Source organism: Heterodontus francisci, chromosome 6 (assembly GCF_036365525.1).
Source record: "Heterodontus francisci isolate sHetFra1 chromosome 6, sHetFra1.hap1, whole genome shotgun sequence".
Classification (NCBI taxonomy): Eukaryota; Metazoa; Chordata; class Chondrichthyes; order Heterodontiformes; family Heterodontidae; genus Heterodontus; species Heterodontus francisci.
Window position 1 is genome coordinate 18,669,730 of NC_090376.1, and position 16,934 is coordinate 18,686,663.

Consider the following 16,934-nt stretch of genomic DNA (forward strand, 5'->3'; position numbering starts at 1 on the left):
CTGGAATGCGTTGCCAGCGGAGGTGGTAGACGCGGGCACGATATCGTCTTTTAAGATGTATCTAGACAGATACATGAATGGGCAGGAAGTAAAGAGATACAGACCCTTAGAAAATAGGCGACATGTTTAGATAGAGGATCTGGATTGGCGCAGGCTTGGAGGGCCGAAGGGCCTGTTCCTGTGCTGTAATTTTCTTTGTTCTTTGTTTTTTTTTTGCCTGGATGGGTGCAACTCAAACAACATTCAAAAAGCTCAACACCACCCAGGAGAAAGCAGCCCGCTTGATTGGCACCCCATCCATAAACATTCACTCCCTCCACCACCAACGCACAGTGGCAGCAGTGTGTACCATCTATAAGATGCACTGCAGCAACTCACCAAGGCTCTTTCGACAGCATCTTCCAAACCCATGACCTCTACCACCTGGAAGGACAAAGGCAGAAGATACATGAGAACACCACCACCTGCATGTTCCCCTTCAAGCCACAAACCATCCTTACTTGGAACTATATCGTCGTTCCTTCACTGTTGCTGGGCCAAAATCCTGGAACTCCCTTTCTAAAAGCACTGTGGGTGCACCTACCCCACATGGACTGCAGCAGTTTAAGAAGGAGGCTCACCACCACCTTCTCAAGGGCAATTAGGTATAGGCCACAAATGCTGACCTAGCAAGTGACTCCCACATCCCATGAACGAATAAAAAAAAATTGTCTTCAGCCATCCAGGCCCCATACTCCGGAATTCTTTCCCTAAGCATTCTGCCTCTCCATCTCCATCTCCTCCTTTAAGATCCTCCTTAAAACACATTTCTTTGACCTCACTTTTCTTAACTTTCTTAACATCTCTTTCTTTGGCTTCGTGTCCCTTTTCTTGTTGCACCTCTTTGAAGTGTTTAAAGATGCTATATAATATTAGTGATGGTGTTTTGTGAATATCAGGTGAATATAGGATCAGCTTTGGTTGTGAAGCCCTCAATGACCATTTGCTAGACAACACTCACTGCCCAGATTCACGTACGATGAGTGACCACTTGGCAATGTATTGGAGGGTTGTCAGGACCTGTGGAGTCAGCACCTTCAAGAGTGGAGGGAAATACGAGGGAAAATATCTGGTTTTGTTTCCTCTCATGCACGCAATCCCCCCCCCACCCACCCCCCACAAACTGGCCTGAATTTATCAAACTTGAAGAAAATCTGAACCCCAAGTAACACCATATGCAAAGAAAAATCATTTTTTCTCTTCCAGCTCCCAAACTTCTCCAGCTCCTAAACTTTTCCTTCTAAAATGAGGAATTTTCATATTTTGCAAAGGAAGGTTTAATCAGAACCAAAAATATAAAAGCTTCCCCGGCAGTTCCAACTTTTTAACCTTTCGTACTAATTGAATTGCTTCATATTTGTGCAAATTCTCTCCTCCCGCCCCCAACTCCCTCCTCCCAAAATTCCAGCTGCTCCAACTTTAAGCTTGTTTTTTGACCAAGTGTTTGTACTAATCGAATTTGAATTGGCCCGTGTTCATGCAAATATTCTCTTCCCACCCACCCCAAATCCTTTCCATATTACTCACATGATTTTTTTCCCTTGGTAATTTTAATGCATCCTGCGAGATCTGCGAGGTTTCAAAAAGAAAGTGCCAGGACATTTTTTTTTCATTGTGGACATTCATAAAGAATTTATTATGAACAAAAGCGTCCCTTAATGAGCGATTAAATGCAGGAAACACTGCCCAAATGAATCAGGTTTTACAGGGCCTGTAGTAAGGTCACAAACTGGGAAGGACCAGTTGTAAGTCATAGACTCTCTCTTCAAGAAAGCCAGACAACATGCTTTAACGTTAGTTAGAATTGTTTTGCTTCCTTCCTTTTTCCCTTAAATTTCAATGGGGGGAAGGTGTGGTGAGTTACTTGTGTCAATCTTACAATATGTTGTAATTGAGGAAATCTATTCATGCAAATCATTTCAGCATGAAGAATATTAATAATTCTTTATTGTTCTGTGTGTGTTGGTTTTGTCAGAGTCCAATAAACCTGTTTTGTATATGGCAAATCAACTTGGACATTATTGAAGCCAATAAAATGAACCAAAAAATTGGAATGGGGTTAAGTGGGTGAGTGAATTGAGGAGTATCAGGTTCCAGTAGTGCAGAAGGACCTGTTTCTTCTCCTCTTTTATTGTCAGCTTTGATTGTTATTGTTGCACTCCGACGTATCTATCTAGCGTCTGCATCTCTTAAATGCTTTTGCAGACGTCGATGGCTGCATCTGTTGGCCAGCTCGAGTTTTAATAGGCCAGTTAAACTGCACATTTAGCAGCGATGTGAAATTTGTGATCTGAAGGCAGCCAAATCAAATTTGGAAAGCGCTGTAGGGCCACCTCAAGGGGGTGGTCTCCCACCGTTTCAGCTCTGCGTTGCCTGTATTCGAGTTTTGGCTGGTGTGAAGCAAAGTTCCCGGGTGGTCCAGCTTTTAAACATTTTATTAACCAACTTGGGAACTGTCAGGTAGCGATGTGGAACAGGCATCATAGCTCAGGCCTGTCACCTCTGTCTCACCATGAGTGTGTAGTTACATAGGAACAGAGGTGGGCCATTCAGCCCCTTGAGCCTGTTCTACCATTGAATTAGATCATGGCTGATTTGAATCTCAACACCATCTGCTCGCCTTGGTTCCATAACCTTTAATACCCTTGGCTAATCAAAACCAACAATCTCAGTTTTGACATTTTTAATTGAAGTAACCTCAACAGTTTTTGGAGAGATAGTTCCAGATTTCCACTACCCTTTGTGTGAAGAACTGCTTCCTGATATCGCGTCTGAACAGCCGAGACCTAGTTTTAAAGTTATACCCTTGTTTTTGGACTCTCCCACCAGTGGAAATATTTTCTTTCCATCTACCCTTTCAAATCTTTTAATCATCTTAAACACCTCAATTAGATCACCCTTTGTTATTTTATACTCAAGGAAGTACAAACCTAGTCTGTGCTACCTGTACTCATAATCTGGCCTGTTTAGCCCCGTTACTGGGAACAGACATTGTTCTCATACTTGTAGCTGTACACAAAATAATGCCAAGTTCTGGAGCCTGTCATTTGTGAACTGCACCCAGTTCTAGATTAAAGGTAAAAAAAAGTGGCAGCTGGATTATTAACGAATTAGGGTAGATTTTGACTTTGTGCAATAGTGATCACAAGTTGACTATCTGTTTCATAACTGTCCTGATTATTATTTCCATTGAAGTCAAATTGGAAGTATTGTAAAACTGGGTGCCAACTTGCTATCACGACTATCATGAAATGCCAAGATCTACCCCGATTACATTCTGACATTTTTTCCAATGATAATAGCCCCGAGAAGTGGTTACACCCAAGGTGCAGGCAGATAGATGGGTGACCGCTGGAAGGGGCAGGCAGTCAGTGCAGGAATCCCCTGTGGCTATCCCCCTCTCTAACAAGTATATCGTTTTGGATACTGTTGAGGGGGATGGCCTATCAGGGGAAAACAGCAGCAGCCAGAGCAGTGGCACCACGGCTGGCACTGTTGTTCAGCAGGGAGGGACAAAGCGCAGAAGAGCAATCGTTATAGGGGACTCTATAGTCAGGGGCACAGATAGGCGCTTCTGCGGACGTGAAAGGGACTCCAGGAAGGTATGTTGGCTCCCTGGTGCCAGGGTCAAGGATGTCTCTGAATGGACAGAGGGCATTCTGAAGGGGGAGGGTGAACAGCCAGAGGTTGTGGTACACATCGGTACCAATGACATAGGCAGGAAGAGTGATGAGGTCCTGCAGGTGGAGTTTAGGGAGTTAGGTAGTAAGTTAAAAAAACAGGACCTCTAGGGTTGTAATCTCTGGATTACTCCCTGTGCCACGTGCCAGTGAGGCTAGAAATAGGAAGATAGTGCAGCTAAACACGTGGCTGAGCAGCTGGTGTAGAAGGGAGGGTTTCAGATATCTGGACCATTGGGATCTCTTCAGAGACAGATGGGACCTGTACAAGAAGGACGGGTTGCATTGAAACTGGAAGGGCACTAATATCCTGGCTGCAAGGTTTGCTAGCGTCACTCAGGAGGGTTTAAACTAGTGTGGCAGGGGGGTGGGAACCAGAGCAGTCGGACAGCTAGTGAAGTAAATGAGGAGGACATAGTAAATAAGGCCAGTGGGACTAAGAGGAAGAGCAGGCAGGGAGATGTTGCTGAGCACTGCAGGACTGGTGGTCTGAAGTGCATTTGTTTCAATGCGAGAAGTATAACAGGTAAGGCAGATGAACTTAGAGCTTGGATTAGTACTTGGAAATATGATGTTGTTGCTATTACAGAGACTTGGTTGAGGGAAGGGCAGGATTGGCAGCTAAATGTTCCAGGCTTTAGAAGCTTCAGGCGGGATAGAAGGGGATGTAAAAGGGGTGGGGGAGTTGCATTACTGGTTAAGGAGAATATCACAGCTGTACTGCGGGAGGACACCTCAGAGGGGTCATGCAGCGAGGCAATATGGGTGGAGGTAAGGAATAGGAAGGGTGCAGTCACGATGTTCGGGGTTTACTACAGGCCTCCCAACAGCCAGCGGGAGGTAGAGGAGCAGATATGTAGACAGATTTTGGAAAGATGTAAAGGTAACAGGGTTGCAGTGGTGGGTTATTTTAACTTCCCCAATATTGACTGGGACTCACTTAATGCTAGGGGCTTGGATGGGGCAGAATTTGTGAGGAGCACCCAGGAGGGCTTCTTGAAACAGTATGTAGATAGTCCAACTAGGGATGGGGCCATTCTGGACCTGGTATTGGGGAATGAGCCCGGCCAGGTGGTCGAAGTTTCAGTGGGGTAATCATTTCGGCCGCAGTGACCATAATTCCATAAGTTTTAAGGTACTTGTGGATAAGGATAAGAGTAGTCCTCGGGTGAAGGTGCTAAATTGGGGGAAGGCTAATTATAACAATATTAGGCAGGAACTGAAGAATTTAGATTGGAGGCGGCTGTTTGAGGGTAAATCAACATCTGACATGTGGGAGTCTTTCAAACGTCAGTTGATTAGAATCCAGGACCAGCATGTTCCTGTGAGGAAGAAAGACAAGTTTGGCAAGTTTCGGGAAGCTTGGATAACACGGGATATTGTGAGCCTAGTCAAAAAGAAAAAGGAAGCATTTGTAAGGGCTGGAAGGCTAGGAACAGATGAAGCACTTGAGGAATATAAAGACAGTAGGAAGGAACTTAAGCAAGGAGTTAGGAGGGCTAAAAGGGGTCATGAAAAGTCATTGGCAAACAGGATTAAGGACAATCCCAAGGCTTTTTATACCTATATAAAGAGCAAGAGGGTAACCAGGGAAAGGGATGGCTCACTCAAGGACAGAGATGGGAATCTATGCGTGGAGCCAGAGGAAATGGGTGAGGTGCTAAATGAGTACTTTGCATCCGTATTCACCAAGGAGAAGGACTTGGTGGATGATGAGCTGAGGGAAGGGAGTGCAGATAGTCTCAGTCATCTCATTATCAAAAAGGAGGAGGTGTTGGGTGTCTTGCAAAGCATTAAGGTAGATAAGTCCCCAGGACCTGATGGGATCTACCCTAGAATACTGAGGGAGGCAAGGGAAGAAATTGCTGGGGCCTTGACAGAAATCTTTGCATCCTCATTGGCTACAGGTGAGGTCCCAGAGGACTGGAGAATAGCCAATGTTGTTCCTTTGTTTAAGAAGGGTGGCAAGGATAATCCAGGAAATTATAGGCCGATGAGCCTTACGTCAGTGGTAGGGAAACTATTAGAGAGGATTCTTCGGGACAGGATTTACTCCCATTTGGAAACAAACGAACTTATTGGCGAGAGCCAGCATGGTTTTGTGAAGGGGAGTTCGTGTCTTATTAATTTGATTGAGTTTTCTGAGGAAGTGACGAAGATGATAGATGAGGGAAGGGCGGTGGATGTTGTCTATATGGACTTTAGTAAAGCCTTTGACAAGGTCCTGCATGGCAGACTGTTGCAAAAGGTGAAGTCACACGGGATCAGAGGTGAGCTGGCAAGATGGATACAGAACTGGCTCAGTCACAGAAGACAGAGGGTAATAGTGGATGGGTGTTTTTCTGAATGGAGGGATGTGACTAGTGGTGTTCCGCAGGGATCAGTGCTGGGACCTTTGCTGTTTGTAGTATATATAAATTATTTGGAGGAAAATGTAGCTGGTCTGATTAGTAAGTTTGCGGACGACACAAAGGTTGGTGGAGTTGCGGACAGTGATGAGGATTGTCAGAGGATACAGCAGGATATAGATCGGTTGGAGACTTGGGTGGAGAAATGGCAGATGGAGTTTAATCCGGACAAATGTGAGGTAATGCATTTTGGAAGGTCTAATGCAGGTGGGAGGTATACAGTAAATGGCAGAACCCTTAGGAGTATTGACAGGCAGAGAGATCTGGGCGTACAGGTCCACAGGTCACTGAAAGTGGCAACGCAGGTGGAGAAGGTAGTCAAGAAGGCATACGGCATGCTTGCCTTCATCGGTCAGGGCAGAGAGTATAAAAATTGGCAAGTCATGTTGCAGCTGTACAGAACCTTAGTTAGGCCACACTTAGAATATTGCGTGCAATTCTGGTCGCCACACTACCAGAAGGACGTGGAGGCTTTGGAGAGGGTACAGAGGAGGTTTACCAGGATGTTACCTGGTCTGGAGGGCATTAGATATGAGGAGAGGTTGGAAAAACTCGGATTGTTTTCACTGGAACGACGGAGGTGGAGTTGCGACACGATAGAGTTTTGAGCGGCATGGACAGAGTGGATAGTCAGAAGCTTTTTCCCAGGGTGGAAGAGTCAGTTACTAGGGGACATAGGTTTAAGGTGCGAGGGGCAAAGTTTAGAGGGGATGTGCGAGGCAAGTTTTTTACATAGAGGGTGGTGAGTGCCTGGAACTTGCTGCCAGGGGAGGTGGTGGAAGCAGATACGATAGCGACGTTTAAGAGACATCTTGACAAATATATGAACAGGAAGGGAATAGAGGGATATGGGCCCCGGAAGTGCAGAAGGTGTTAGTTTAGGCAGGCATCAAGAACGGCGCAGGCTTGGAGGGCCGAATGGCCTGTTCCTGTGCTGTACTGTTCTTTGTTCTTGTTCTTTGATATTGACAGAGACAAGTTGCCTAGCCTGGCATGTGGAGCATCAGACAGGAAACAGCATGCCACTTTTCTCCTTGACAGGTTCCCTGCCTGAAAGTCAGCCTAATTGACAGGCTTAACTTCCAGTTAGACAGGGAGGACTCTGTTGTAGGCTGCAGGAGCAGATAGGCAACGTGAGGTGGGATCCAATCCTTAATCCTGGGGGTGCAGTGCAGTCTGATCCCCAACCCTGGGGGTGTTTGTATACAGGAGTTCTGATGGGGAGGGTCGTGGGGGAAAGCACTCTTGCTCCTCCTAGCCCACAAGAAGAGTCCCTGAAGCTGTCTTCGCCTTCTTCAGCTTCCAGGTTTACCAAGGCCTGGCAAACGCGGCTAATCAGGGTTAAACCAGAGACAGCCAGCCTCATTAAAGTATTTAAAATACCAACCCACCTCCGAGGAGGAGGTAGGCTGCCCACCCCCAGTCCCATCTCCATTAAACCTTGTCATTGGCAGGTTGGAAGGGGGGGTTGGGGTCAAGTTTGAGATTTAAAACATTTTAACATGTCATCCGATCCCAACCCCAGCCGTAGTTGGGGATTAAAATGACCTCCAATATTTTCATGATATAAAACTTGTAATTTTTGCGCACTATTAATCAGACTTAGTCTTGTGACTGCCTACTGTGTACTACATTACAACAATAACTGCACTTCAGAAGTACCTCATTGGCTGTAAAGTGCTTTGGGACATCTTGTGATTGAAAGGCTCTTTGCAACTGCAAGTTCTTTATTCTTTTAACAAAGCCCTAAATTTACACCACAGATCATTTCAATGTTAGTTAAAGGGTGTCAGTGGAATTGTCTCATTACATAAAAGGGAAGAGGCACATGTAAAAGTGCTACTAACAATGACTGAAATCATTTAATCAGCAGGTGAACAAATATTAGAAAGTACGAATTGAGAACTGGCTATTCAGGCCATCAACTTAATTCTGTCTATTGATAACGTACATTTCATTTATCATGTGAGCAGTCACCCGACATCGCTTTTGCCTCGATTGGCCAATTAGTTCGCCAATCAAATTAAGGACATGGGGGTGCTCAAACTGGATGGCCAACAGGAAGCCCTTCAGCATTGAAGGAGCAGCAGCCTGCCGTTGCAAGTAAGGGAGATAGAGGGCACCTTCATCTTGAGGTGTCCTCTCAGCACTTTTAAAATATTGGAAATAAAAAACGCCACAGCTGCCAGACCCACCATTGTGGAGGGGAAACCCTCCACAGGGCTGCCTGCAGGGTCAGCTGTGCCCAGGTTAGCGGGGTGGTTGGGGAAGGTGGGTGCCTCAAAGTCATCCTGGAGTGCTGGCCCCCTCCAATGGGCAACCAGGAGGCCACCTCCAGGCAGCTGATGTGCACCCATAGCCATGTGGGGCTCTCAGGCCGACTGGAAAATTCCAGTAGGCCTTTGATCAATGGTCTTAATTTGCCTTTTAATTACCTTAGCTGGCTACCCACTGTTTGCAGGTAGCTAGTTGTTCCACCCCCAATTTGGCCTTCCCAAAAATGGCTTGTGGACGGGATGGTGCCGGCAAAATTACGCCCCTACCCATCTCCATTCCCACACCCATCAGCCTCCAGACATCCTGCCACAGTTGAGAAAAAAGAAAGCACTGTGGTGGAAGCTTGCATTATCAGAACAGATGCGACAGTGTTGGAGAAACTGGGAGAATGGAATGTAGTCCTTACAGGAGGCAGGGTGTGAGGAAGTGTAGTCGAGGTAGCTGTGGGAGTCCATGGGCTTATAATGAATATTAGTGGACAGCCTATCCCCAGAGATGGAGACATTGAGGAAGGAAAGGAAAATGTCGGAGATGGACCATGTGAAGGTAAGAGAAGGGTGAAAATTGGATGCAAAGCTGATAAAGTTTTCCAATTCCAGAGAAGAGCAGGAAGCGGCACTGACACAGTCATCAATGTACCATGAAAAGAGTTAGGGGAGGGGACCTGAGTAAGACTGGAACAAAGAATGTTCGACATAAGGCAAATGAACTTAGAGCTTGGATTAGTACTTGGAACTATAATGTTGTTGCTATTACAGAGACCTGGTTGAGGGAAGAACAGGATTGGCAGCTAAATGTTCCAGGCTTTAGAAGCTTCAGGCGGGATAGAGGGGGATGTAAAAGGGGTGGGGGAGTTGCATTACTTGTTAAGGAGAATATCACAGCTGTACTGCAGGAGGACACCTCGGAGGGGTCGTGCAGTGAAGCAATATGGGTGGAGCTCAGGAATAGGAAGGGTGCAGTCACGATGTTCGGGGTTTTCTACAGGCCTCCCAACAGCCAGTGGGAGGTAGAGGAGCAGATATGTAGACAGATTTTGGAAAGATGTAAAGGTAACAAGGTTGTAGTGGTGGATGATTTTAACTTTCCCTTTATTGACTGGGACTCACTTAGCGCTAGGGGCTTAGATGGGGCAGAATTTGTGAGGAGCACCCAGGAGGGCTTCTTGAAACAGTATGTAGATAGTCCAACTAGGGATGGGGCCGTACTGGACCTGGTATTGGGGAATGAGCCCGGCCAGGTGGTCGAAGTTTCAGTCGGGGAGCATTTTGGGAACAGTGACCATAATTCCATAAGTTTTAAGGTACTTGTGGATAAAGATAAGAGTAGTCCTCGAGTGAAGGTGCTAAATTGGGGGAAGGTTAATTATAACAATATACGGCAGGAACTGAAGAATTTAGATTGGGGGCGGCTGTTTGAGGGTAAATCAACATCTGACATGTGGGAGTCTTTCAAATGACAGTTGATTAGAATCCAGGACCAGCATGTTCCTGTGAGGAAGAAGGAAAGTTTTGGCAAGTTTCGGGAACCTTGGATAACGCGGGATATTGTGAGCCTAGTCAAAAAGAAAAAGGAAGCATTTGTAAGGGCTGGAAGGCTAGGAACAGACAAATCCCTTGAGGAATCTAAAGACAGTAGAAAGGAACTTAAGCAAGGAGTCAGGAGGGCTGAAAGGGGTCATGAAAAGTCATTAGCAAACAGGATTAAGGATAATCCCAAGACTTTTTATACATATATAAAGAGCAAGAGGGTAACTAGGGAGAGGGTTGGCCCGCTCAAGGACAGAGATGGGAATTTATGTGTGGAGCCAGAGGAAATGGGCGAGGTACTAAATGAGTACTTTGCATCAGTATTCACCAAAGAGAAGGACTTGGTGGATGATGAGCCTAGGGAAGGGAGTGCAGATAGTCTCAGTCATCTCATTATCAAAAAGGAGGAGGTGTTGGGTGTCTTGCAAAGCATTAAGGTAGATAAGTCCCCAGGACCTGATGGGATCTACCCTAGAATACTGAGGGAGGCAAGGGAAGAAATTGCTGGGGCCTTGACAGAAATCTTTGCATCCTCATTGCACCTCATCAGAGGTGAGCTGGCAAGATGCATACAGAACTGGCTCGGTCATAGAAGACAGAGGGTAGCAGTGGAAGGGTGCTTTTCTGAATGGAGGGATGTGACCAGTGGTGTTCTGCAGGGATCGGTGCTGGGACCTTTGCTGTTTGTAGTATATATAAATTATTTGGAGGAAAATGTAGCTGGTCTGATTAGCAAGTTTGCGGACGACACAAAGGTTGGTGGAGTTGCGGACAGTGATGAGGATTGTCAGAGGATACAGCAGGATATAGATCGGTTGCAGACTTGGGCGGAGAAATGGCAGATGGAGTTTAATCCGGACAAATGTGAGGTAATGCATTTTGGAAGGTCTAATGCAGGTGGGAGGTATACAGTAAATGGCAGAACCCTTAGGAGTATTGACAGGCAGAGAGATCTGGGCGTAGAGGTCCACAGGTCACTGAAAGTGGCAATGCAGGTGAATAAGGTAGTCAAGAAGGCATACGGCATGCTTGCCTTCATCGGTCGGGGGAATAGAGTATAAAAATTGGCAAGTCATGCTGGAGCTGTACAGAACTTTAGTTAGGCCGCACTTAGAATATTGCGTGCAATTCTGGTCGCCACACTACCAGAGGACGTGGAGGCTTTGGAGAGGGTACAGAAGAGGTTTACCAGGATGTTGCCTGGTCTGGAGGGCATTAGCTATGAGGAGAGGCTGGATAAACTTGGATTGTTTTCACTGGAACGACGGAGGTGGAGGGGTGACATGATCGAGGTTTACAAAGTTATGAGCGGCATGGGCAGAGTGGATAGTCAGAAGCTTTTTCCCAGGGTGGAAGAGTCAGTTACTAGGGGACATAGGTTTAAGATGAGAGGGGCAAAGTTTAGAGGGAATGTGCGAGGCAAGTTTTTTACACAGAGGGTGGTGAGTGCCTGGAACATGCTGCCTGTGGAGATGGTGGAAGCAGGTACGATAATGAAGTTTAAGAGGCATCTTGACAAATACATGAATAGGACGGGTATAGAGGGATACGGTCCCCGGAAGTGCAGAAGGTTTTAGTTTAGGCAGGCATCAAGATCGGCACAGGCGTGGAGGGCCGAATTGCCTGTTCCTGTGCTGTACTGTTCTTTGTTCTTTGTATATCCCACAAAAAAAGGTATAACTAGGACCCATGCAGGTACCCATAAAAACACCTTTTACTTGGAGGAAGTGAGTGGAGTTGAAGGAGAGGTTGTTCAATGTGAGAATAAGTTCAGCCAGGTGGAGGACGGTGGTGGTAGATGGGGACTGGTTGGGCCTCTGTTCAAGAAAGAAACAGAGAGAGTTCAGACTATCCTGGTGGGGAGTGAAGGTGTAGAGAGATTAGACATCCATAGTGAAGAGGAGGCGGTTAGGCCAGGAAACTGGAAACTTTCGAAATGACGTAGGGCATCAGAAAAGTTACAGATGTAGATGGGAAGAGACTGTACAAGGGGAGAAAAAATAGAGTTAAGGTAGGAAGAAATAAGTTCAGTGGGGCAGGAACAGGTTGAAACAATGGGTCTGCCAGGACAGTCCTGTTTGTGGATTTTGGGAAGGAGGTAGAAGCGGGCTGTCCGGGGTTGCGGGACTATGAGGTTGGAAACTGTAGAGGAAAGATCTTTGGAGGAGATGAGGTCAGTGACAGTTCTGTGGACAGTAGTTTGATGTTCGGTGATGGGGTCATGGTCCGGGGGAGGTAGGAAGAAATGTCTGAGAGTTGGCGCTGAGCCTCTGCAAGGTAGAGGTCAGTACGCCAGACAACAGTAGCACCACCCTTGTCAGCAGGTTTGATCACAACGCCGGGGTTAGAACTGAGAGAATGGAGTGCAGCAAGTTCAGAGGGAGATAGGTTAGAGTGAGTGACGGGAGCAGAGAAATTAAGGCAGCCGATGTCACGCCGATAGATCTCAATGAAGAGATCAAGAGTGGGTAAAAGGCCAGAGGGAGGGGTCCAGATGGAGGGAGAATACTGGAGGTAGGTGAATGTGTCCTCTGGTCAGGGGAAAGACTCCTTGTCAAAGAAGTGAGCCTGGAGGCGAAGGTGACGGAAGAAAAGTTCAATGTCATGCGGAGTGCGAAATTCATTGAGGTGAGGGTGTAAGGGGATAAAACTGAGTCCTTTGCTGGGGAAGACAGAGAGTATTGTGAATATACTGAAAGGGGTGAGATTAGAAGAAGGGATGGGGTCAGAGGGAAGTGAAGAGGAAGAAAGATCTGGAGAGCCGTTGGTACCCTTGAATTGGTGAAGCTTGCATTCCTTAACACCTGAAAGGAAGGAAAAAAGATTTTTGTTAAAGCCCTGGATAAGACGAAGGATGAAATGAAACGGTGGAGCAGGACAGCTTTGAGATAGGGTGAGTAGCTGCTGCTGGAGAGAGAGGTCGAGTGTGTACATGTGGTGGCGCATGGCACTGAGTGTGGGTCTCAGGATGCAATGAGAACAGCAGTCCGAGGACCATTCTATATCTCGGAGATACCTGTTATCCTGGGTGGATTCAAAATATGTAGGATGGAACTTCAGTTGGAATCTTCGTGGAATAAGTTGGATCTGGAGACATTTGCTAAGGAAGGAAATGTGGCTGTGAAAATGAGTTTTGGTAGACACTTCATTGAACACCAAGAGAGAAATGGAAAGCTATGAAGGTGATCAAGGTAAAAGTGACAAATGGAAATCCTGTTGGAGAGAAGAGCAGAACTTCTTCAAGTTAGGCATTCCTGGAAGAGAATTAACCAGTGCAGTATCAGGGCAAATGCAAGGTGATGCATTTTGGAAGATCCAATTCAAGAGTGAACTATACAGTAAATGGAAAAGTCCTGGGGAAAATTGATGTACAGAGAGATTTGGGTGTTCAGGTCCATTGTTCCCTGAAGGTGGCAACATAGGTCAATAGAGTGGTCAAGAAGGCATACGGCATGCCTTCCTTCATCGGACGGGGTATTGAGTACAAGAGTTGGCAGGTCATGTTACAGTTGTATAAGACTTTGGTTCGGCCACATTTGGAATACTGCGTGCAGTTCATGTCGCCACATTACCAAAAGGATGTAGATGCTTTGGAGAGGGTGCAGAGGAGGTTCACCAGGATGTTGCCTGGTATGGAGGGCGCTAGCTGTGAAGAGAGGTTGAGTAGATTAGGATTATTTTCATTAGAAAGACGGAGGTTGAGGGGGGACCTGATTGAGGTGTACAAAATCATGAGAGGTATCGACAGGGTGGATAGCAAGAAGCTTTTTCCCAGAGTGGGGGATTCAATTACTGGGGGTCACGCGTTCAAAGTGAGAGGGGAAAAGTTTAGGGGGGATATGCGTGGAAAGTTGTTTACGCAGAGGGTGGTGGGTGCCTGGAACGCGTTGCCAGCGGAGGTGGTAGACACGGGCACGATAGCGTCTTTTAAGATGTATCTAGACAGATACATGAATGGGCAGGAAGCAAAGAGATACAGACCCTTAGAAAATAGGCGACATGTTTAGATAGAGGATCTGGATCGGCGCAGGCTTGGAGGACCGAAGGGCCTGTTCCTGTGCTGTAATTTTCTTTTGTTCACTTTTTTTTTGTTCAGTACTGAGGGAGTGCTGCACTGTCAGAGGTGCAGTCTTTCAGATGAGCCATTAAACTGAGGTCCGGTCTGCCCTCTCAGGTGGTTGTAAAAGATTCTATGGCACCTTTTTGGCAAAGAGTAGGGAAGTTCTCCCTGGTGTCCTGACCAACATTTATCCCTCAGCCAATATCACTAACACAGATTATATGGTTATTATCAGATTGCTGTATGTGGGTCTTTGCTATAGACATATTGGCTGCCAAGTTTCCTACAGTAACTACACTTCAACAATACTTTATTGGCTGTAAAGTACTTTGAGATGTCCTGAGGTTGTGAAAGGTGCTATATAATCTTCTTTTGTTCTTTTATCATTGCAGGAAATATTTTTATTAGTGCACAGCAATATTCAAATAAGCCAACAAATACAGAAAAAGATGGAGTATGGATCCCAGTTCAAAATTTATGCTTCTGTTCATTATAGGAAAAAAGTCATAGAGACATTTATGGCACAGAAGGAGGCCATTCAGCCCATCAAATCCATGCTGGCTCTCCATGGAGCTATCCAGTCAGTCCCACTCCCCAGCTCAATCCCCGTAGCCCTGCAAGTCTATTTCCTTCAAGTACCCATCCAATGTCATTTTGAAGTAATTGATTGTATCCGCTTCCACCAGCCTCATGGGCAGAAAGTTCCAGATCATTACCACCCACTGCGTAAAAAAGTTCTTCCTCATATTTCCCCGGATCTCTTGCCCACAACCTTCAATCTGTGCCCCCTAGTCCTTGAAACATTAATTATTGGGAACAGTTTTTCCTTGTCTAACTTTCCTAAGCCTGTCATAATCTTTTACACCTCTATTAAATCTCCCCTCAATCTTTTTTTATGCTAAGGAGAACAACCCCAGCTTGTCCAACCCATCCTTATAACAAAATCCCCCATCCCTGGAACCATTCTGGTAAATCTGCTCGGCATCCTCTCAAGGGCCCTCACATCCTTCCTAAAGTGTGGTAACAAGAACTGGATGCAATACTCTAATTGGGGCCTAACCAGTGCTTTATAAAGGTTCAGCATAATTACTTATTTTGGGCAGGCTTAAGACTGCTTCTAATGTGAGACACACTTTTTCTTGAATGAAGATTGAAATGTAGCCCAATGGTACAATTAGCAATGTTGAAGTTAGGTTCACAGGAGAACAACATCCATTGACTGGTTCCTTCTGGCAACTTTGCTGGAGCTACTTCCCTTCTCCCAAACATCAAATAATTGAGGGTAATTTTGACTTTACGTGATAGTGACTTGACAGCCCTTGTAACACGTCTCCCAATTTTTATTTTTATTGAAGTCAAAATTAACGCCCTAGATTCATGTGGCCTTATCTACTGAAATGCTCAATCAGTTAGCACCTCTAAATTACCTCCACAATTTTTTGCTTATTTTAGAATATACCCCAGTAGATTCCAATACCTACAAAGGAACTGATAGCACCTGATTTTATTGCTTTAGGGGGGCATAACAATCTTGGAGTAGACAGTTGGTTTGATCAAGAGAATGTACTTGATGTGCAATGGTTGTATTTTATACAGCCGCTGTTCTTCAGCACATCCACAAATTTTGGGGAGATGAATGCAGATTGGGTGATCGTTTTACTCAACAGCTCCATCCAGCCTGCAGGAGTGACCCTGAGCTTTCAGTCGTTTAGTACTTTAATTCTCAACTCTAATCTCTCTGTCACTGGCCTTTTACACTATTCCAATGAAGTTCAACTCAAGCTTGAGGACCAGCACCTCATCTTTTGCTTTGGCACTTTACAGCCTTCCGACCTCAACGTTGAGGTCAGCAGCTTTGGATCATGGCCGCCACTCTCATTTTCTCGGGCAATAGACACTGGTGGTGGCTCTGCTGTGGCCATTTAAACCTCCTCTGGACTTATCTTTTGTTTCTTTACTTTTGCCTTGCACCATCATTCCCTTTGTCCAGCCCGCCACCCTATCACAGACTTTGTTTTTCCTCCACCTCCCACTTTTTCTCTGGATCTGCACTTGCTTAAAAACTGTCAAATCCCTGGCTTCTTCTATGTCTGGTGGTAGGTCATTGAACTGAAGCATTACATAACTCTGTTTCTCACTCCACGATGCTACCTGACCTACTGAGTGTTTCCAGCATTTTGTATTTCCAGCAGGTGCAGTATTTTGCTTTCATTTACATCTTCTTCTTCTTCTTTGGCCTCCCTGTCTCGAGAGACAATGGGTACGTGCCTGGAGGTGGTCAGTGGTTTGTGAAGCAGCGCCTGGAGTGGCTATAAAGGCCAATTCTAGAGTGGCAGACTCTTCCACGGGTGCTGCAGTTAAAATTGGTTGTCGGGGCTTGTTACATCACATCTTCCATATTGAGCTTCACCTCACACACACCAATAGATCATCCAAGCATCTGACTGAAGAACTGCCTGGGACATTTCAGGGGACATTAGATAAGCTCCTGAGGGAGAAAGGAACAGAAGGGTATGATCTTAGGTTGAGAGGTAGCGGGATTTGAGGAGGCTCATACGGAGTCTCACCAGCACCTTCTCAAGGGCAATTAGGGATGGACACTAAATACTGGCCTTGCCAGTGATGCTCACATCCCATGAACAAATTTTTAAAAAGTGCTGGCATAGGGCAGTTGGGCTGAAAGGCCTGTTTCTGTGTTGTAGACTCCAATGTAAAAGGTCTGGGATAAGTTTACAACCATAGGGACAGGAGCAGGCCATTTAACCCTGCGAGCCGGTTGCACCATATGAGATCATGGCTGATCTGCGACCGAACTTCATATACCTGCCTTTGCTCCATGTCCCTTATTACCTTTAGATAACAAAATTCTATCCATCTTAGATTTAAAATTAACAATTGATCTAACATCGATTGCTGTTTGCAGAAGAGAGTTCCAAACTTC